At 38.3% G+C, this 23,090-nt stretch overlaps 1 protein-coding gene across 1 annotated transcript in view; it reads left to right on the plus strand.

Annotated features, from left to right (window-relative positions):
* Positions 1–23,090, plus strand: part of ZZZ3 (zinc finger ZZ-type containing 3) — a 116,114-nt gene that overhangs the window by 25,279 nt on the left and 67,745 nt on the right. The window contains exons 3-5 of the mRNA XM_081088443.1: positions 1,473–1,560; positions 17,279–17,411; positions 19,007–19,160. The gene's annotated coding sequence lies outside the window, so the exon portion shown is untranslated. The remainder of the gene's footprint in view (positions 1–1,472; positions 1,561–17,278; positions 17,412–19,006; positions 19,161–23,090) is intronic.

The following is a 23,090-nucleotide window of genomic DNA, read 5'->3' on the forward strand; positions in this document are numbered from 1 at the left end:
CTGATCGATGTTTCTCTCTCATAGATGTTTCTAACCCTCTATCCCTCTCCCTTCCTCTCTGTAAAAAAATCAATAAATATATTTAAAAAATAATTTAAAATAGGATTAAATGTGTCCTACACAGAGATGAAATCCATAATACTGCATTTGTGTGACTTGTGTCCTTACATTTTGTCTAGTATTATTGTCAATTACACTGTTGTCTCTGAATCTTAATGCAATATTTGTTCCTCAGCCTTTTTCACCATGGGGAAAAAGAATAGGATATGTCATTGCATCTAATATAGGAAACAGGATACTGATTTGTTTCATTTTAGTGGCATTTGGATTATTGGGATCTGGTTTACAATGAATGAGCAAGTCCCTTTCAAAAGGAGGTTCTCCATCTTCGTTTCTGAATATGACAGCAACCTCGGTTACACGGGGAGAATTATATCTACCTGGGTCACTGTGACGATCGTATTTAATCACCATTGTTACCTCCGTGGGAGCAATACCTTTTGCTGCTGCTTCAGATTTGTAGCATTTTGTACGATTTTGTTAATTCATTTATTTCATGCATGAGGTTGTTGATGTTGATCATGAGTCTTTCTGAGCAGCCCTGGTTTTCTGGCATTGCTAATCTTTTACTTGTAGCTTTGGCTGTATCCAAAATATAGAGTTGAGCAAACACCATCCGAAGGATGTAAAGTTCCAGTACGGTGATAAACTTGTCCGTGTATTCTGAAACAGTATGGCCCATATCCTGATGGCGATGCAATATTTGCACCCATGGAAGCAAAAGCAAAAGAACTATTTATGGAATGAATATTTTCCATGATATTTTTACTGTCAGAATCTTCGTTTGTCATTAATTTTAAATATGCTGGGTAATCTGGAAAATGTATATCATTTGGACAGACTTTCCCTTTGTTACAACATCAAGTAAATTTCCCATCGGATGGCTTTTTATCAGAGAAATTTAGCGATAGGCAAAATTCACATCGAACAGTCATTCCACCACAACTGTGTTCGAGAATTGCATCCTTATGTACTCCATTTTCGCTCAGAAGGCAGTTTCTACCAGTATTGGTAGTACTTGTTGATGACTGTTCTCCCGACATATTCTGTTGTCGCATTTCTTGAGTTGTTGCCACATACTGGAAATGAAGACGATGCCTAGCCCATTTTTGAGATTATTGTGAAGGTATGAGAAAGTTCTTTGTTATAATAAAGCACATAATATCAGAAGAGTGGTTAAGACTCTTGTGCCACTTAATTTGCTGTGTATTGAATAAAGTATTTAACTTTTAAGCCTCATGTGTAACATGGCAATAATACCTACTTCCATAGTTTTTCTGAGAGTTTTAAATGAGTACAAAGTATGGTGCCTGTCATATTAACATAGTAAGCGTTAACAATCAACATTACATGCATCTATTGATTATATATTATGTACTGGGGATACTTAAATTCTTTCATTTAATTCACAGGATAATTCTATGTGGTATGAAGGCTTTTCCCCCAATTCACAGATGAGGAATTAGTGTCAGAAGTCAATTGATCAAGGTCACACAACTAGTAAGTGGTTTAGTTTGGATTGGAACCTAAAACTTTCCGCCCCATTATACTCGGATGACTTTCATATTTATGCTGTAGTTGTGTTTAAAATATGTAGACAAATCACCTTTGATTGGTATGTTTACAGAATTATTCAAAGACTGAGCTTTGTGTATTTCCATGGTTTTCAAATGTCTTCTATCCTCACATTCCTAGTTTTCTTTAGTTTGTTCAAAAGGTCAGAGCTTCTACTACAGAAATAAACATGCTTTGTTAATATATAATTAAGAGCAGTTAATGGTTTGTTTACAAACCACTAGATTTCTTGATTCTGGCTGAGTTAGCTATATTAAAGAGTAACTTTAGATTTCACCTCTGGAAAGGGAAAAGTACTCTTTGATTTTATTCTCTATTTGTAAGGAGCTTACTTGAAGTTAAAGTACAAAACTGTAATGACTTTATACTCAGAGGAAAAGGTCAAAAGACCCACAAGTGAACAATATGTTTTTTATTGATTCCAGAGAGAGGAAAGGAGAAGGAGAGAGGGATAGGAACATCAATGATTAGAGAGAATCATTGATCTGCTGCCTCCTACATGACCCCTACTGGAGATCGAGCCTGCAACCTGGGCATGTGCCCTGACGAGGAATCAAACCATGGATGGTCTCCTGTTTCATGGGTCAGTGCCCAACCACTGAGCAACAGTGGCAGGTCTGGGTAAAGTTTTTTAATGCTGAATCTGGGAAAATAGAAATAGCTATTGTACTGAAAGGAAATTTGGATAACTATGTTGAGGTACCCCTCCCCCTTATGATGCAGTCCATTTTTTGAATTTGGAAAACTAATGGATACCTTTAAAGTATTCTTAGTCAAAGTACCTCCTACATGTGATGGCTTTTGCCATTTCACTCCATTGCTGTAAAATGGACAATAGTTAAGCAAACTTCTTCACTTGACACTGTATATTTATTTAAAATTTATTATAAAAAGATCGTTATTGTGGAAAGGTTTGTATATTTGGCACTTGAAGATTTTCTGTTGACTGTTCATCTGTGAAGTTGAATTTGTAAGTCATTGGAAAAATAACATAGTATTTATGGCCCTAGCTGGTTTGGCTCAGTGGATAGAGCATCGGCCTGCAGACTGAAGGGTCCTGGGTTCGATTCCAATAAAGGGTACATGCCTAGGTTGTAGGTTCGATTCTCAGTTGGGGGCATGCAGGAGGCAGTGGCTCACTGATTCTCTTTTATCATTGATGTTGCTTTCTCTTCCTCTCTGAAGTTAATAAAGATATATTTTTAAAAAATACTAAAATAGTATTTATGAATTTTAATCAACTTGGAATTTGTCTTCTATGTGGAATTACATATAGGTGTTTATGAAAGATAATTTGTTTTGTGTTTGCAGGTCATTATTACACTGTTACTCAAATTTTACTCCTTCTCACAATTATATTTTTACTGAATCTGAATATAATCTGTATAATTTTTTACTTTAGACTGTTCTTTGACTAAACTCTTCTGCCTGGCATCAATTTAAAAAATTTTGATGAAATCATTGGTTCGATGCACTAGTTACCCTTTTTTTTTTAATACTTCTGAAAGTAAACACTACCTAAATAAGAGTTCATTATTTTACTACTTGAAATTGCCAGCATAGGAATGAATAATAAAATTTGAGAAGGATTTAATGGAATTATTGCATATAAATAAACATATAATTATGAAGTTCATAGGACATGGTCTCTTGGTTAATGATTTTGTAACTTACAGAAAAATGGCTCCAAATGGGTTCTTAAAACTCTTATCTCTTTAGATTTACTTGTTTTAAGTTTTCATTTTGTTAAGTACCCCTTTGATCAGCTAATATGAATTGGAATTATTAAATAATATTTAGAAACGACAGCCTCATAGTTTTTATTTTTTAATACTTAATTTTGTATATGACATAATATTAGTTTTATTACAACTTTAGTGGTTCCAAATTATTGTATTTAATTAACAAAAAATTATAAAAATGTATATACCAGTTCAGTATAATTTTCAAAAAAACTTTTGGGATTAGCGTGGGGTTGCCAACTTTTAATTTTGTTAAAAAAACGAGTAGAAGCCAAAACCGGTTTGGCTCAGTGGATAGAGCGTCGGCCTGCGGACTGAGAGGTCCCAGGTTCAATTCCGGTCAAGGGCATGTACCTGGGTTGCGGGCATATCCCCAGTAGGAGATGTGCAGGAGGCAGCTGATCAATGATTCTCTCTCATCGATGTTTCTAACTCTCTATCTCTCTCCCTTCCTCTCTGTAAAAAATCAATAAAATATATTAAAAAAACAAAAACAAAAAACGAGTAGAAGATTTGCAGAAATGTCAGGTTGCACTTATTGAGTAAATCTACCCTTATGGAAAATGAAGTATTTTTTTTGTATTTTACTCACCTCACTGAAGACCAGTTTTTGGGACCCAATAGCCTAACCATAGTTTGATTATGTTACTCTTTTCAGTTTTTTGTGCCTTCTCTGATGATTTTTGTCAGTTTCTAGAATTGTCTCTTTTTTCCTACCCTGGTACATGGTACCTTTAGAGCAGTGGTTCTCAACCTTCCTAATGCTGCGACCCTTTAATACAGATACTCATGTTGTGGTGACCCCCAACCATAAAATTATTTTCATTGTTACTTCATAACTGTAATTTTGCTACTGTTATGAATCGTAATGTAAATATCTGATTTGCAGGATGTATTTAGGCGAGCCCTGTGAAAGGGTCGTGACCCACAGGTTGAGAACCACTGCTTTAGAGTTTCTGTCCAAAATCTCTTCTATTCTCATTTGTCTTGGTTGAGTTAATTTGCTTTAAGTTGAAGCTCTGATTCATAAATCATGCATGTGGACCTTTCATGTTTTGGGAATTAGCCTGAGATTTTCTACTTCGTAAATGGAGCAATACAATCTTATGTTGAAGGTTTTACTCCCTTAGATTTTTCTTTGAACCAATATTAGAGCATTAATTTGCATACTACTCACCTTCTTACCTGTAAGTCAGAGAAAGCAAATTAAATGATCTTCCTTACCATTGTGCTATGACATCATTAAGGTGCAACCCTAGCCAGTTACTCAGTGGTTAGAGTGGCAGCCCATCATGGCTTCCATTCTGGTCAGGGGCTCATACCTCAGTTGCAGGCTTGATCCAGCCCAGGCGCATGCAGGAGGCAACCAATCAGTGTGTCTCACATTGATGTTTCTGTCTCTCTCCCATTCTTTCTAAAAATCAATGGAAAAAATATCCTCAGGTGAAGATTAACAGCAACAACAAAAAAAGAGAATTTATGTACCAAAAATATATGTATATGCTGGAGGCTTGATGCACGAAATCGTGCACCAGTGGGGTCCCTCAGCCTGACCTGTGGGATCAGGCTGAAACTGGCTCTATAACATCCCCCGAGGGGTCCTGGTTTGTGAGAGGGTGCAGGCCAGTCTAAGGGACCCCACCTGTGCACAATCAGGGCCGGGGACGGACGCGAGAGGTTGGCCAGCTGGGCAGGGACTGCGGGAGGGCTCTAGGGCGTGTCAGGCCCATCTCCCTCTGTCGCGATCGGCCAGACCCCAGCAGCAAGCTAATCTACTGGTCAGAGCATCTGTCCCCTGGTAGTCATTGCACGTCATAGCAACTGGTCAACCGGTCAACTGTCTGCCCCTTGGTGGTTAGTGCTCATTATAGCAAGCGGTCTAGAGGCCTTAGCATATCATCAGCATATTTTTCTTTTTTTTTTAAGAATGATGATTTTTATTTTTTTAAATGCATTTTATTGATTTTTTTTTTTCAGAGAGAAAGGGAGAGGGATAGAGAGTTAGAAACATCAATGAGAGAGAAACATCAATCAGCTGCCTCCTGCACGCCCCCTACTGGGGATTGCCCGCAACCAAGGTACATGCCCCTGACCGGAATCGAACCTTGGACCCTTGAGTCCGCAGGCTGACGCTCTATCCACTGAGCCAAACCGGTTAGGGCATGTCATCAGCATATTACACTTTGATTGGTTGAACAGTCATCTGGACACTTAGCATATTAAGTTTTTATTATATAGGATATGATGAATGATTGAATATGTGTGTGGATGGGTGATTTGGATGATAACGGGGAAAAAATTAAAAGTTTACTCTTGAGGTTTTGTTTTGGACAATAGGGTATTTTTCCCCATTTTATTATTCAAAATATTACATGTCTCCTTTTTCTCCCCCTTTGACCCTTTCGATCCCTACCCTCCCTCAAATCAATGCACTATTGTCTGTGTCCACGGGTTATGCATATATGCATGTAAGTTCTTTGGTTAATCTCTTCCTTTTCTCCCCTCCCCCCTCTCCCCTTCCTGCTAAGATCAGTCTGTTCCATGTCTCTGAATCTATTTTGTCTATCAGTTTATTTTGTTCATTAGATTCCACATATGAGTGAGATCATGTGATACTTGTCTTTCTCTGGCTGGCTTACTTTGCTTAGCATAAAACCCTCCAGGTCCCTATATTCTATCTCAAAGGTTAAGGGATCCTTTTCTCAACTGCAGAGTATTCCATTGTGTAAATATAGCACAGTTTTTTCCATTCATCTACTGATGGGCACTTGAGCTGTTTCCAGATCTTAGCTATTGTAAATAATGCTGCAATGAACATAGGGATGCATATATTCTTTCTGTGGACAATAGGGTATTTTATAGTGTCATTTATTTAGATGAAGTAATTCTGACAGAGGAACCAGTTATTGGTATTGGGGGTAAAGGGAAGAGGATGAATTCAGTTTTGAAAAAGTAGAATTTGAAGTTTTTGTAGCATCCAGCAGGCAGTTGGACCTATGGAACTGAAGCTGACAAAGCTCAGTATTTGAAGTTATTGTACAGCAGGCATGTCAAACTTGCGGCCTACAACAAATATTTTTGTGGCCCAGCCAATATAATGGTATGTAAGAAACGTTTTAATAAAAATTTCGGAACCTAATTTTTACAATATCCTGTTATACATAATTATTAATAACAAACTACAACGTTCGCTAGTGACTGATTACTATAATCGGAATCGAACCTGGGACCTTTCAGTCCGAAGGCCGACGCTCTGTCCACTGAGCCAAACTGGTTTTGGCTGGTGAGAGTTTTTATTACTTCTATTTCATCAGTTGTTATTGGCCTATTCAGGTTTTCTGATTCCTCCTGATTGAGTTTTGGGGTATTATATTATTCTAGGAATTTGTCTATTTCATCCACATTGTCCAGGTTCTTGGCATTTAGTTGTTCATAGTATTTTCTTACAATCCTTTGTTTTTTTGTGGTGTCAGTGGTAACTTCTCCACTTTTGTTTCTGATTTTATTTATTTGTGTCCTCTGTTTCTTGATGAGCCTGGTTAACGGTTTATCAATTTTGTTTATCTTTTCAAAGAACCAGCTCTTGGTTTCAGTGATTTTTTTTGTACTTTTTTTAGTCCGTATGTTATTTATTTCTGCTCTAATCTTCGTTATTTCCTTCCTTCTACTTATTCTGGGTTTTTCTTGTTCTCTTTCTAGTTCTTTAAGTGGTAGGGTTAAATAGTTTATTGCTGATTTTTCTTGGTGTTTTTTTTTTTTTTTTTTTTTTGAGGTATGCCTGTAGTGCTATGAATTTCCCCCTCAGGACTGCTTTTGGTGTGTCCCAGAGAGTTTGGATTGTTGTGTGTTCATTTTCACTTGTTTCCAGGAAGTTTTTTATATCTTTCTTGATCTCATTGGTAACCCAGTCAAACTAATAAAAGAGAAACATGGTAATTAGCGTACGACCGCTACCCTTCCCATTGGCTAATCAGGGCGATATGCAAATTAACTGCCAGCCAAGATGGCGGCCGGCAGCCAGGCAGCTGGAAGCTAACATGAGGCTTGCTTGCTTCAGTGACGGAGGAAACCAACGTTCCCCGCCTGCTGCTGCCGGCCTCTGAGCTTGCAGTTTGAAACATTGTAACAAATATAGAAGCTAAACAAAACCCCAGAAACCCGCTTTCAGCAGCCGGGATCTCAGAGCTGGAGTTGATACAGTGTTTTGAGATTATAGAACCCAAACAAACCAGATACCTGCTTTCAGCAGCAGAGGCCTCAGAGCTGGAGCCAGAGCTAAAGCTGGCCCAGAATAAAAAAGAAAAAGAAAAAACGGAGCGGTTCGGAGCTTCAGTCACCCGCCAGCTTGAAAACAGCCCTCAGCCCCTCACCCAGACTGGCCAGGCACCCCAGTGGGGACCCCCACCCTGAAGGGTGTGTAACCAGCTGCAAACAGCCATCATCACCTCACCCAGGCTGGCCAGGCACCCCAGTGGGGACCCCCACCCTGATCCAGGACACCCTTCAGGGCAAACCAGCCAGCCCCCACCTGTGCACCAGGCCTCTGCCCTATATAGTAAAAGGGTAATATGCCTCCCAGCACCGGGATCAGCGTGACAGGGGGCAGCGCCCAAACCCCCTGATTGCCCTGCGGCTCTGTGTGAGACAGGGGGCGGGGCCACAACCTCCCTATCTGCCCTGCTCTGTTCGTGACAGGGGAAGGCGCCCCAACCCCCTGATCAGCCCTGCTCTGTGCCTGATAGGGGGGAGCTCCCCAACCCCCTGATCGCCCTGCGGCTCTGTGTGTGACAGTGTGCGGTGCCCCAACCCCCTGATTGGACCTGCTCTGTGTGTGACGGGGTAGAGCCATAACCTCCCCATCGGCCCTGCCCTGAGTATGACAGTGGCGGCGCCCCAACCCCCTGATCTGCCCTGCTCTGTGTGTGACAGGTTGCGGTGCCCCAACTCCCCTATCGGCCCTACTCTGTGAGTGACAGGGGGGAGCTCCTCAACCCCCTGATCGGCCCTGCTCTGTGCGTGACAGGGGGGAGCCCCAAGCCCCCTGATGGGCCCTGCTCTGTGCGTGCCAGGGTACGGAGCCCTAACCCCCCTGATGGGCCCTGCTCTGTGTGTGACAGGGGGCAGCGCCCAAACCCCCTGATGGGCCCTGCTCTCTGCGTGACAGGGTGGCGCAGTAACCTCCCCATCGACCCTGCCTTGTGTGTGACAGGGGGCGGTGCCCCAACCCCCCAATTGGCCCTACCCTGAGCGTGACTGGGGGTGGTGCCGCAACCTCCCGATCCGCCCTGCTCTGTGCATGACGGGGGCGGCGCCCCAACTCCCCAATCAGCCCTGCTCTGAGCCTGACCAGGGGCTGCACCTAGGGATTAGGCCTGCCCTCTGCCACCCGGGAGCAGGCCTAAGCCAGCATGTCGTTATCTCCCGAGGGGTCCCAGACTGCGAGAGGGCACAGGCCGGGCTGAGGGACCCCCCCCTCCCCCCGAGTGCACAAATTTTTGTGCACCGGGCCTCTAGTTGTTTAATAACATGCTATTTAGCCTCCATGTGTTTGAATGTTTTTTGGGTGTTTTTACTGGAGTTTATTTTTAAAAAAATATATATTTTATTGATTTTTTACAGAGAGGAAGGGAGAGGGATAGAGAGTTAGAAACATCAATGAGAGAGAAACATCGATCAGCTGCCTCTTGCACACTCCCCACTGGGGATATGCCCGCAACCAAGGTACATGCCCTTGACCGGAATTGAACCTGGGACCCTTCAGTCCGCAGGCCGATGCTCTATCCACTGAGCCAAACCGGTTAGGGCTGGAGTTGATTTCTAATTTCATTCCACTGTGATCTGAGAAAATGCTTGTTATGATTTAAATTTTCTTGAACTTGTAGAGACTTGTTTTGTATCCTAACATGTGGTCTATGTTTGTGAATGATCTATGTGCACTTGAGAAGAATGTATATTCTGCTGTGTTGTGGTGAAATCTTCTATACTAATAAAATGGTAATATGCTAATTAGACAGACATCTTCTGGACCTCATTCAGGACGTCCTTCCGGACAAAGTCATGGTGGCGGGGTCCAGGCTGATGCAGTTAGGGGTGATCAGGCTGGCAGGGGAGAGCAGTTAGAGGGATCAGGCTGGCAGGGGAGGGCAGTTAGGGGTTACCAGGCCGGCAGGGGAGGGCCATTAAGGGCGATCAGGTCACCAGGGGAGGGCAGTTAGGGTCGACCAGGCCGGCAGGTGGGGGCCGGTTAGGGGCGACCAGGCCGGCAGGGTGGCAGTTAGGGGCAACCAGGTCGGAAGGGGGTGCAGTTAGGGGTGACCAGGCAGGCAGAGAGGTTAGGGGCGGTCAGGCAGGAATGGGAACAGTTAGGGGCATCAGGTTGGCAGGCAGAGTGGTTAGGGGTGATCAGGAAGGCAGGCAGGTGATTGATTATGAGCCAGAGTTCCCAGATTGCGAGAGGGATGTCCGACTGCCAGTTTAGGCCCGATCCCGCAGGGGCCTAAACCGGCAGTCAGACATTTCCCGAGGTGTTCCAGATTGGAGAGGGTGCAGGCCGGGTTGAGGGACGCTCCCCCCCCACCCCCCAACCCCACCCCCCCCGTGTATGAATTTCATGCACCAGGCCTCTAGTGTTCTATAAATGTCAAATAAATGCATGTGATCCAGTGTGTCCTTTAGAGTTTCTGTTTGTCTGTTAATTTTTTTGACTGGAAGATCTATCCAGTGAAATCAGAGAGGTGTTAAAGACCCCTACTATGACTGTATTGTTGTCGATCTCTCCGTTAAAGTCCTCTAGAAATTTTCTTACATATTTAGGTGCTGCTCTATTGGGTGCATATATGTTTACCAGTGTTAAATCCTCTTGTTGGATAGATACCTTTAGTATTATGTAGTGACCTTTGTTGTCTCTTGTGATGGCCTTCATTTTAAAGTCTGTTTTGTCGGGGCCCTAACTGGTTTGGTTCAGTGGATAGAGCGTCAGCCTGCGGACTCAAGGGTCCCAGGTTCGATTCCGGTCAAGGCCATGTACCTTGGTTGCGGGCACATCCCCAGTAGGGGATGTGCAGGAGGCAGCTGATCGATGTGCAGGAGGCAGCTGATCGATGTTTCTCTCTCATCTATGTTTCTAACTCTCTATCCCTCTCCCTTCCTCCCTGTAAAATAAATAAATAAATAAATAAATAAATAAATAAATAAATAAATAAAGTCTGTTTTGTCGTATATGAGTATTGCTACTCCAGATTTTTTTTCTTTTCCATTTGCATGGAAATTTTTTTTTCCATCTCTGCACTCTCATCTTCTCTGTGTTTTGTTTTGAGGTGGGTCTCTTGTAGACAACATATAGTTGGGTCATGCTTTTGTATCCATTTAGCTACCCTAGGCCTTTTGATTGGAGCATTTGATCCATTTACATTTAGGATGAACTAATAGGTACTTATTTATTGCCATTTTAACTATATATCGCTAGGTTTCTTTCTCTGTTTCTTATTATTACAGCAGTTCCTTTAGCATTTCTTTGTAATGCTGGCTTGGTGGTGATGTACTCCTTTAGACTGTTTTTGTCTGGGAAGCTCTTTATTTGACCATCTATTTTGAATAATAGCTTTCCTGGATATAGTAATCTTGGTCTCAGATCCTTGCTTTCCATTACCTTAAGTACTTCATGCCATGTCTTTCTGGCTTGTAGAGTTTCTGATGAAAAATCAGGTGTCAGCCTTATGGGGACTGCTTTGTAGATAACAGTTTTCTTTTCTCTTACTGCCTTTAAGATTCTCTCTCTGTCTTTAATTTTCGGCGTTTTAATTATGTGTCTGGGCATGGGCCTCTTTGGGTTCTTCTTGCTTGGGGTTCTCTGTGACTCCTGAAGTGGTATAACTTTTTCCTTTACCAGGTTAGGGAAGTTTTCTGCCATTATTTCTTCAAACACTTCTCAGTTCCTTTCTTCCTTTCTGCCTCTTCTAGCACACCTGCTATTCTAATATTACTTTTCATGTTGTTCCACAACTCTCTTAAGCTGTCTTTTTAATTGTTTTTTCCTTTTCATTCTCTGATTGATATTTTCAACTTTGTCTTCTGATTCACTTATTTGATCCTCAGCTTCCCCTAATCTGCTGTGTGTTCTTTCCAATGTTTTCTTTATGTGTATTATGTCATTCTTTATCTCAGACTTTTCTTTTTTTCATAGTTACTACAGTGGGGCCGTGACTTATGAGTTTAATTCGTTCCGAGACCATGCTCGTTAAGGAGCTTGTTAAGGGGCTTGTTAACTCAAATTACTCTGTCAACTCAAATTACTCTGTCAACTCAATGCAAAAAATCGGCGGAGAGACAGCTGGTATCTCAAAAAACTCGTTAGTTGGGACACTCGTAAGTCAAGGCCCCACTGTATGTCTTTTTCATGCTGTTGAGCATATTTACCATCATTACTCTGAACTCTTGTTTCAGATAAATTTCTTATCTCTGCTTCATTTATCTCTTCTATTGGAGATTCTCTAGTTTCATTTGGGGTTTTTTTTTTTTTTTGTCTCCTCATTTTGGCTTTTTGGGTTTGTGGCTATATATTATGTAGATCCTCTACACCTCTCAATCTCTAGTGCAGGACAGTGTTTAATGCTGTTTCTGACTAATTAGAGCAGTCAAAGACTCAAAGCCTCCAGAGACTGTCTCTGCCTAGAGATGGATAGGATTCCGACTTGAATTGCCCCCCAGGCAGTCGTCCTCAGTCATGGTAAGAGTTTTTTCTAACAGAGTAGGGCAGTTGCTTCTGCCTGGAGGCTAATCGTTATTTTAAGTGGCCTCAGGGCAAGGTGTTTTCCAGTAGGGTGTGTCAACTGTCTTTCCCCCAGGCAAGGCAAATGTCTATGTGGGAAAGATGTCCTCTGCTGCAGGAGGGAATGAATGAGCTCAGGATACTTGGGGTGTCTGCTTTCTGAGCTCTATCCCCGGTGTCCCCTGTCCTGGCTTCTGCTCTCACAGCTCCAGTCTACTTCATCCTCCCTCTGCGGGAGCACAAGGTGGGTGGCTTCATAGGGAATTTTGTGTGTTGGCTATTTAATAGGATGCCTGAATTTTCGGCTGTTACTCCCAGACAGAACCCTGCTGCTTTTAATAGTTAGATGTTATGTGGGTACCCTCCTCAGTTTGGTGTTCTCTGCTGGGGAGCCCAGCTTTGGGGTTAGATCCCAGAGTTCTCAGTGGAAACCCACCACAGCTGAGATATCTCTCTGGGTCTTCAGTTGCTGTCTATAGGCTCCTGCCCAGCCCTTTTGTGCTTCCGCCTCTCCTACCAATCTCTATGCAGTCTCCACTTTCAGTCCTTTGGTATCAGGGTTCTCTCCTGCGAGTTTTTCGTTGATTATTCAGGAACTTTTTCTGTATTTTAGTTGTAATTCCAGTTTGTTCCTGGGAGCATGTCTGTGCAGCACCCACTTACTCTTCTGCCATTTTTAATCCCTGTTTTGTTTTCTTGTGATGTCTTTGTCAGGTGTTGGTATCAGAGTAATGCTGGAATGGTTGAGAAGTATTCCTCTTCACTATTCTGGAAAAGTTTCAGTAGATTGGTAAATGTATAATACTTAGTATAGTTGGAATTCACCAGTGAAGTTCCCTGGGCCTGGATTTTTATTTGTTAGTAAGTTTTTAACTATAATTTTAATTTCTGTAGTGATATTTTATGTATCCATTTCTTCTTGAGTGAGCTTTGGAGTTAGTGATCTTTCAAGGAATATTTGTCCTTTCATCTAAATTATTTGATTTATTGATTTGAAGTGACTTATATTCTCTTACCTTTTAAAATTGAGATGTAATATAAAACATTGAGATATAATAAAATCACTTTTTGTCATATGTTCACAATATTGTGCAACCATCAACAGTATTTAATTGCAGAATACTTTTATCACTCTGAAAAGAAACCCCATACCTATTAGCAATCAATTTCTGTCCTCTTCCCGCTTTTATCTCTTCAACCACTAATCTATTTTTTTGTCTCTATGAATGTGGTTGTTCTGGACATTTCATATATATGGAATCATGTGACCTTTTGTGAGTAGCTACTTTTTTTTTATGTATTTATTTTTTATTGATTTCTTACAGAGAGGGACAGAGAGTTAGAAACACATACGAGAGAGAAACATCGATCAGCTGCTTCCTGCACACCTCCTAGTGGGGATGTGCTCGCAACCAAGGCACATGCCCCTGACCGGAATCGAACCCGGGACCTTTCAGTCCACAGGCTGACGCTCTATCCACTGAGCCAAACTGGTCAGGGCTGTGAGTAGCTACTTTAACTTAGCATAATGTTTTTAAGGCTCATCCATGTTGTAGCCTGTATCAACATCTTTTTATGGCTGAATAATATTCCACTATAAATCACATTTTGTTTATCCATTCAGCAGTTTATAGACATATGGGTTTCCACATTTTGCCTATTATGAATAATATTGCTATGAATATTTGTGAACAAGTTTCCATGTGAATGCATTTCCTTTTTCTTGGGTACAGGCATATCTGGGAGATATATTGTGGGTTTGGTTCCAGACCACTTACTTTATTAGTAAGTATCACATAAAGCAAGTCATAATCTTTTTGCTGGTGGAGCGTCTTGCCTTTAATTTATAAAAATGCAACATTTGTGAAGCACAATAAAGAGATACACAATAAGATGAGGTATGCCTGTATAGATCTAGGAGTGGTATTCCTGGATCATATGGTAATTCTATGTTTCACTTATTGAGGAACTGCCAAACTTTTCCATAGCAGCTACACTGTTTTATATTTCCACTTGCAATGTATGAAGATACGACTTTTTTCATATCCTTGCCAACACTTATTATTGCTTATCTTTTTATTGTATTCATCCTTCTGAGTATGAATTGGTATCTCTTTGTGGTTTTAATTTGTATTTCCTTGATAGCTAATAATGTTGAGCATCTTTTCATGTGCTTTTTTGGGGGCTATTTGTACATCTTGACAGAAATATCTATTCAAGCCTGTTGCCTGTTTTTAAATTAGATTTTTTTTTTAAGTTGTAAAGGTTCTTTTTTTTTTTTTTTTAAGTTTCTTAGTGCATTTATTGGTCTGACATTGGCTAATAAAATTATATAGGTTTCAGGTGCACAATCCTATAATACATAAATAAATCATCTGTATTTTGTATTGTGTGTTCACCACCCCAAGTCAAGTGTTCTTCACCATTGAGTGCAATGACTATGTCGTAGGACACGTGAAGCAAAAGAGAAGGAAGTAGGCAGCACAGAGCAGTTACTTCTGTCCTTATAGAAATTCTCCCAATGGGTTGCGTAAGGAATCTCTCCCCCACACCTTCCCCTTGTGTAAGGGTTTCATGAGCAGATTGGAGCCTTAGAAAATGTGCAAGTCAAATCCCACCTCCATTTGACAAAAGGGAAAAAAAGCCAATTAATGCCAGATATGTTTTTGATTTTTATATTGCTTGTGTCCTCTTGCCTTAGTAAAAAATTTTTTTCTAGTTCCTTAAAAGAAAAAGTATTTGTTTTAGCTCTCTGTAGGAAGTAACTGTGATAAGCTTAACTGGGAAGAATGTTTCTGTCTTTGACTAATATCCTAAATACTTTTTACAACTGACTTTGAATATCCCTCTCTTGTTCAAAGACATAATGTAATACACATATTTGATATTTTCACTTATAACAACTGAAGAATTGGGCACCAAATATGAGTGTACAGTATAATCTTTTGAGTTATTTTCTAAGGTCTTATTAAACTAAATACAATTTCAGTGTTTTATAATTTAGGTTGCATTTAACTAAGACTTCAGTTTTATTTTTATAGTAAATTGTGTGGCTTACAACTACTATATCACTAGAACTGATAATATTTTCTAGTGAGATTTTCTGTAGTCTTTTAAAGTAATTTCATATGTGCCATGAATCTGAGGTCCTGTAATCTATTTGACACAGTAGTACTTGTTTAGCTTGCAAACTGTAGGAAAAGTAATTCTTTTCAGTCAAGATTGGTTTTTGGATTTGTTTTTGGAATTCTTGAATAGTCAATGAATTTTATTAGTACATGGTAACAAGCAAAGCTCTGTGGCAAGGAATAAATAATAGGCCTTAGGAATTGGATATAAATGGTTCGCTTCCCATTTTGTATGCTTTTTAAAACACAAAATAGTTAATTTTTTTAAAACTTGGGAAGTAATACCATAGTTAAATATTTCAAATAAATATTGTTGTAGGTTCTCACAATTCAAAGTAGTTTATTTGCTGCAGAAAGCATATGGCATTTGTGCAGAATGCTTACATTTGAAATGTGGAGTGAATGAAATGAAGAGTACAATGTAGGGAATATAAGAGTTTTGACTAGTTTAACTTCCTTGCTTGTTAAAAGAAAATTTATAGCAACTTTCAAATTTAGGAATACTTAAAACTCTGTTAATTTTTTATAGTATTATTTAGTCTTTTTTTAACATTTGAAAAAAGTAAATAGAGAATTGTTTTAAATGTTTGAGGATTAGATGTCAGTGTTTCTTAATCACTCTCTACTGTTTTTTTCCTCTGATTTAAAAAAAGCCTGCTATATTTGACATACTAGAGGCCCGGTGCACGAATTCATGCACTAGTGGGGGGTCCCTCAGCCTGGCCTGTGGGATCAGGCCAGAACTGGCTCTCTGACATCCCCCAAGAGGTCCCGGATTGCGAGAGGGCACAGGCCAGGCTGAGGGACCCCACCGGTGCACAATCAGGGCTGGGGAGGGACCGTGGGAGGGCCCCAGGGGGTGTCCAGCCCATCTCCCTCAGTCCTGATTGGCCAGACCCCAGCAGCAAGCTAACCTACCGGTCAGAGCATCTGCCCCCCTGGTGGTCAGTGCACATCATAGCAACTGGTTGACCAGTCGACTGTCTGCCCCCTGGTGGTCAGTGCACATCATAGCGAGCGGTTGAGTGGCCTTAGCGTATCATTAGCATATGACACTTTGAATGGTTGAACGGACAACTGGTCAACCAGACACTTAGCAAGCATATTAGGCTTTTATTATATAGGATTATATTGGTTTCTACTCTATTGTTAATGAAAACTTTGGCAGGTTGACAACTCCAGTAGCACATTTTATCCACAAAACAGCCTAAGGCTATCTGAATTTTCTTGGTAGATTTTTACTTTTTGTTTTTATTAGACAGAATTTTGGAATGGCACACCATGGTGAATCATTCCAGAATGCCATTCATAGGTTTCTCTCTTTGTTATATATGTATAAGTTTATAATGCTTTTCTTCATTCTAAGCACATCAATGTGTTTTTCAGACTTGTGATCTAGAATCAAGTCTGTGTTTTTAAGAAGCTTACTTTTAAAGAATTTTTTTTTGTACAGTTACATCTTGGTTTACTTCTTAATTTATTTGGTCATATTTATTTTCTATTTACTTTCAAAATAATGTTGACAAATTCGTCACAGAGGAATAATCTAACCAAAGCAAAAATATTACTTTAAAAGGCATTGACAGTATTAAAGTCACATTTAAGGGATCCTTTTTACTTCATTAATAAGCATTATAAGTTTTTTCCCTAATATTATTATAAAACACAAAATTAATACTTTTCTAGTAATGTTTGGGAAGTTACAGACTTCTGGAAAATGATGTATATTTATGTTGGTAGTCAAAAGGAATCTAAGGAGCTTTCAAATTTGTAAGAATTTTAATTTCAAGTTAAATTTTGAAGTATTTTATGTTGGTACTCTGAGAAGCATTTGTAAGACCTTTATTAGCAAATCATCTATCATTGAATATAACACATTTTGTAGCTAAATATAAGGAATTATTTTTTGTAATTTATTAGAAAATGCATTGTGCTGTGTGCTTATATCCCCAAATCTGTAAACAGTAACACATCCATAGTGACTATATTGTGGTTTCCCTTCACAGATATCAAGTTTTGCTAGTACAACCATATAAATAATTAATACCTGAAGTCTAAATGTAACATGGACATTAACAGTGATGACAGATAAATGCAGACGCTTGGGAATCATATACTAGGCGAAACACTTTCAAAAAGGTAAGAAAAATGTAATCTTAATTAAGGCTAAGCAGGCCGTAGTATTAGTAGAAGTAATTGACTAAAGTTTGTTTTTCATTGTATGAGACTGTTTAGAAACACATCTGCACGATCCTTTTTTAATACTTGTAGAACTCAGCTGTAAGTATCAGTTCTTCTGTGGAAATAACAGTTGCAGATGTCTTTGCCTGGTAAATACAATGGATGATGTTCCTATAGCAAATCCTATACAAAAAGGTAGTAACCTGGTTGACTAGAACTTGATAGAATGCTAGATTTGGTGTATCAGTGTATACTCTAGACACATCTTATATTGTGGATCCTCTTTGTCTCTTATGATTGCCATCACCACCATGCACTATAGAATGTAATGTTTTGCCACGTTTGTGAAAAGTTTTCAGGGTTTGAGTACAAAGGAGTTGGCAGTTGGAATCTTTGCTTTAAGAAGAGTGAATTTTTATGTTAAGGGTTACTTTTTATAGGACCATGTTTTTACTGTTAACTTCACTGTTAACCTTCCTCATGTTAATTTAAAACATTTTATTTAAATGTAGTATTAAGTTATTTTACTTAGTTAATTTTCCTACCTTTTACTTTTCAATAATTTACAAGGCATATTTGGGAGAGGTTGTGTCTACTGATATTAGATATCAACCCTGTTCACTTCCTAGCCGACTAAAACATTATCTAATTTTACTAAGCAGTAACTCTGGTTTACAAAGCTTGATAAATTGCATTAGTTTAAAAAAGTAAACCTTTACCGAAAATAGTGGCACTTTTAGAATGTTTAGTTTTATGTTTATAATAAAGGGACAATTTCCATCATAAACATCACTAGTCTTTTTCCTGGTCTTTCTCCTTGTTTCCAAATGGACGTTCATAATAATTCATTTTAGTCAGATTCTCTGAAAAAGATATCATAATACATTATAATAAAATGAAACTGTAATTATCCAAACTGATCAAGAAATGGAATTTAATTAAGGTAATTAAAATATCTGGCCAACTGGGTACTAAAACCAGAAAATCCTTATTGGTTTTGTCCTTGTTGAAAATCCATATGCCAAAATAGTAGAAATTTCCCTTTATAATAGTCTTGTAGCACTTTAATAATTATCAAGGTTATCATGTAGATATAGAAGACTTGGTTGATTAGTTGGTGTGCATAACCTAAATTATTTTTCTTGTTCAATTCCCAGTTTTGTACATGAAGGCTAAAATTTGGGAAAGGCTTTTAGAATAAGAGTTTATAGATTCTGTATGAGGACTTGTATCATGGGCAGTCTTTGGGTCATCTCCAAAAAATACTGCCTGAGACTCTAGAAAAAGAACTGAGTCAAAATTTGACTCAAACTAATATTGAGTTGTTGCAAGGATTTAGTATATGTTAAGCTTTTCTGTTGTTGTTGTTGGTTCCTAAAGATCTTTTCCAGTTTCTTAGTATCTCTGAGGCTACAAAGTCACCAAGAAGTACCAACAATATTACTGTGAACAGATATTCTGTTACTTGCTATTTCCTCTTATTGTAGAAGGAGTATATCTATTAGCATAAGTTAATTTGCTTCTTTAATTTTTTTCATTATTTTATTTTGAAGAAAGGAATTTAGGAGGTTCTAGTATTCTCCATGGCTGAAGCTGAGAGTCTGAAATCCTGATGCTTAAGCTCTATTCTAGATCATAGCTCCAACTCCTTCAGGATATAAGGAAAAGAGATAATATTTCCACAATGATAGATCTTTGGTTGTACAGGTAAGTTATTTAGTTTTGCAGTAGTGAAGATATCTACAGATTGATTTTTTTTTTTTTTTTTGAGGGGGGAGCTTATTTGTCTATAGTCTGCATGGAAAATTATACAGTTGATAGGAATGTGGAGCTATAGGGAATGGGATGGGGATGAAATATTTTCTCACTCTTTTTCCAACAGGAGCATAAATGAAGTGACTAATACATTGCAATCTCTAGAGCATATTTGACACCCTACGTACTTTTGATTCAAGGGCATTATGAAATTTCTTTACTTCTCTTTGTTCCCTGTTGTCACTTTAAGTGGGTATTCATTCAGCTCTATCCATCCGTCATCTATCAGTCATATATCTGTTTCTCTTAATGGGAAAGAGGAGATCTTTTATGCAAGGCAATCCATAACAGAGTTACCAAGCTTCAGGGAGGTGAATATTAAGAATAAGTTGAATTGCATAAGTGGTTCCCAGGTTTCACTCTCCTACTTTTAACCTTACAGATACTTTTAACCTGATAGAAATAGTGGTAATTGCTTGGCTGAAGAAATGTGTCTTAAAAGAATTGTGTGACAAGGATAGTCTGAACTATTATTAAACAGTTCATTCTTATGTTCTAAACCAGCGATTTTTAACCCTTTTCACCCCATGGCACACATAAACTAATTACTAAAATTCTGCGGCATACCAAAACCTATTTTTTTTTGCAGGCTGACAAAAAAATAGGTGTAATTTTGATTCATCTATAATGAACAGCTATTGTCCTGTTGGCTGTTTTCATTTTTTAGTCTGACAATCTAAGAGAAAAGAGGTCAGTAACCCTAAGTAAATAGTCAGGTTTGAGTGTTTTAAAAATTCCTTTATTTTATTTTTTCATCACCATTTATCCCCACACTCCCTGTTCCACCTTCATCCATCCCTCCCTCCTGCAATCACCGCACAATTGTCCCTCTCCATGAGTTCGTTCTTTTTTTTTTCTCACTCTCTCTACCCCCTTAACCCCTCTTCCCCCCTAAGAACTGTCTGTCTGAAAATCGCTGTTCTAGACAGAAAGAAAAATAACCATATTCATTACATTTTTCAGTTGCTCTTTTTTGCTTTTCACTTTGGTTTGTCTACCTGGTATCATGACCAGTTTCTTAAACATTATTCATTCAGAAAACTAAATATTATTGTAATAAATATCAGCTAGAACATTGTTATTAATGGAGAATTGATTACCGGTCCCTCAATCCCCAAAATGAACTGTTCTACTTTGATAATTATAGTAGGAACAAAAAGTTACAGGCAGTGTCTTTGAAATATCATCTTGAGGTTTCTTTTTCTTAAGTAAAGGTGATAGCTGGAGTAGTGTTGCATTAGGTGGACCATTTTAGTTTAATCTTTATTATTCCTTTCAGTTCTTATTGATGTACTTCTGAGGTGTTCACAGGGGCTAGAAATTTATGATCTGAAACATAGCTAATACTGTTTTAGAACCCTATTAAATTTTAGATAAAAGTATATTCAAATTGGGGGAAGAGTAGTTCCAACAGAAAATAAATGAGTGAGATATGTGGAATTTGGGGTAGGATTTAGGGCTTAATATGAAAGGAGAGGCTGAAATTTGGTTGATAGCTGCCCTTCTCAGATAAGCCCCTCCAATAGGTTGAAAACTTTATGATGGTACAAAAGAGAGGAAGGGAGTCGATTTAGTTCTAATGATTCATTATTCTTTTCTCTGTATTCCAGTAAGTGTCATCATATTCATTAGTGGTGGATAACATATAGGGAAAACTTTGTTCTAGTTGCTAGATTGGGTTTTGCTCAGATGAATATGTTAACTAACAGTTTCCTTTAATTCTAAAACTAAAGTGATTGAATTTTCAGTTCCAGTAGAGTGTTTGCTAAGGATTTCATCTCGTGCCTCCTATTTCATTACCTAGCAAGAGTCTTTTCTGAGATACTGTTTTATAACTGAGTTTCTTTCTGTTCCTTTAGCAGCTTAAATTTTGTCAGAAATACAATTTTGTGCTCCAAAGAAATTCTCTGAATTTCTTCAGTAACTGTATTATGCAGCTAAAATGAAGGAAACAATTGCTTTAGTCTATAATACTTTGCTAACCATGGCAAAATCATGTTGAGATTTGGTTGAGAGAATCAGGACTTTCTTTTGTCCCTTTCTCGTCACTGAATTTTGTACTCAGTTTATCAGGTAACTACAGAAAGTGTATGCCTTTATGAATGCCTGTCCAAAGTAGAAAAGGTAAAGAGAAAAGGTATAACAGAAGAAAGATCATGAGAGAGAAGAATATTATAACATCATTTAACTTGCACTGGCCAGTGTGGCTCATTGGGTATTGTCCTATACATTCAAAGATCACGGGTTCAATTCCCGGTCAGGGGACATGCCTGGGTTTTGGGCTTAATCCCCAGTGAGATACGTGCAGGAGACAGCCAATCGATGTTTTGCTCTCACATTGATGCTTCTCTCACTCTTCTTCTCTCTTCCTCTCTCTCTAAAAATAAATGTTTAAAAAATCTTTAAAAATAAATAAATAAAATAAAAATATTAAAGTTATCATTTAACTCTAGTCCTCAGAATTTTAAGCAGTTTATGTTAATTTCAGGCAAGAGATTTTTACAATCCTCTATTTGGTGCTTCCTTTGCCAAAGAGATTATGGCTTTATAAATTTTTTTTATTATTGGTGTCAAATAAGGAATCAGAGGATATATTATAAATAAGTCTAATTTAGTTTGAAACTTGATGACACTGTCATTTTAATATAATACTGTCTGGATGTAGTAGTCTTGAGGCACTGCTTCTCAAACCCTCAGAGATATATAAATTACTTGGGAATCTGATTAATTGGTAAGTCTGGGGCAGGGCCTGATATTACGCATTTTTAATAAGCTTGCAGGAGATGCCCATGATGCTGGTCCTCAGGCTACACTTTGAATTGCAAAAATTTGAGATACCAAAAGGTCTTTGTTATAAAACCAGTTTCACTTTAAATATGGCCCAATAGCACAGGATTTGAGAACTGTAAAACTCGGACTTCATTGTAATTATTGAATGGAATAAAAACATTTTTAGTAAAAGAAACAAAAAGGTTTAATCTTTTCTATTAATCAGTGTTTTGATCACTAGATGGTGGGGAAATAAAATAGGCCCTAACCCAGTGATGGAGAACCTTTTGAGCTCGGCGTGTCAGCATTTTGAAAAACCCTAACTTAACTCTGGTGCCGTGTCACATATAGAAATTTTTTGATATTTGCAACCATAGTAAAACAAAGATTTATATTTTTGATATTTATTTTATATATTTAAATGCCATTTAACAAAGAAAAATCAACCAAAAAATGAGTTCACGTGTCACCTCTGACACACGTGTCATAGGTTCGCCATCACTGCCCTAACCTGTGGTGTTTTATAATTATATATATATATATTTATAGTACTTCTGGGTACTACTACTACTAATATGCTTATTTTATTAATAAGGACAATGCAGGGATTTTGCTCTTACTCAGATTAACATAGAAAGAAGGGCTAGGAATGTTCATTGGAATCATTTGTGATTTATATGCCCTTACTTGGCATCACATTTTAAAAAGTAAAGATTACCAGTTTTTTTTGTGTGTGTTTGTTAAGTGTTACTATTTCCAATATTATATTTGAGCCATAAATCATGAATATAATCAAATTTGCATCAATGATATTTGCATTTGATTTTATAATTCATTTGTTTTCTTTGCATATTTATATAGGTATTTAATATTTAAAAATCAGTCACCTTTTAAGATTGAGAGGTCCAAGTTTGGGTATATGAGAAAAATAAATTATATTAAATTTTTTAGTTTGTGCTTTTTTGAAACATTCAGAATTAAAATTTTTTGCAATTAAAAGTGGATATTTATGGGTCATACAGTGTTTATTATATGTGAATAAAAATTGTTAAT

Source organism: Myotis nattereri (assembly GCF_964212035.1).
Source record: "Myotis nattereri genome assembly, chromosome: 3".
NCBI classification, from domain to species: Eukaryota; Metazoa; Chordata; class Mammalia; order Chiroptera; family Vespertilionidae; genus Myotis; species Myotis nattereri.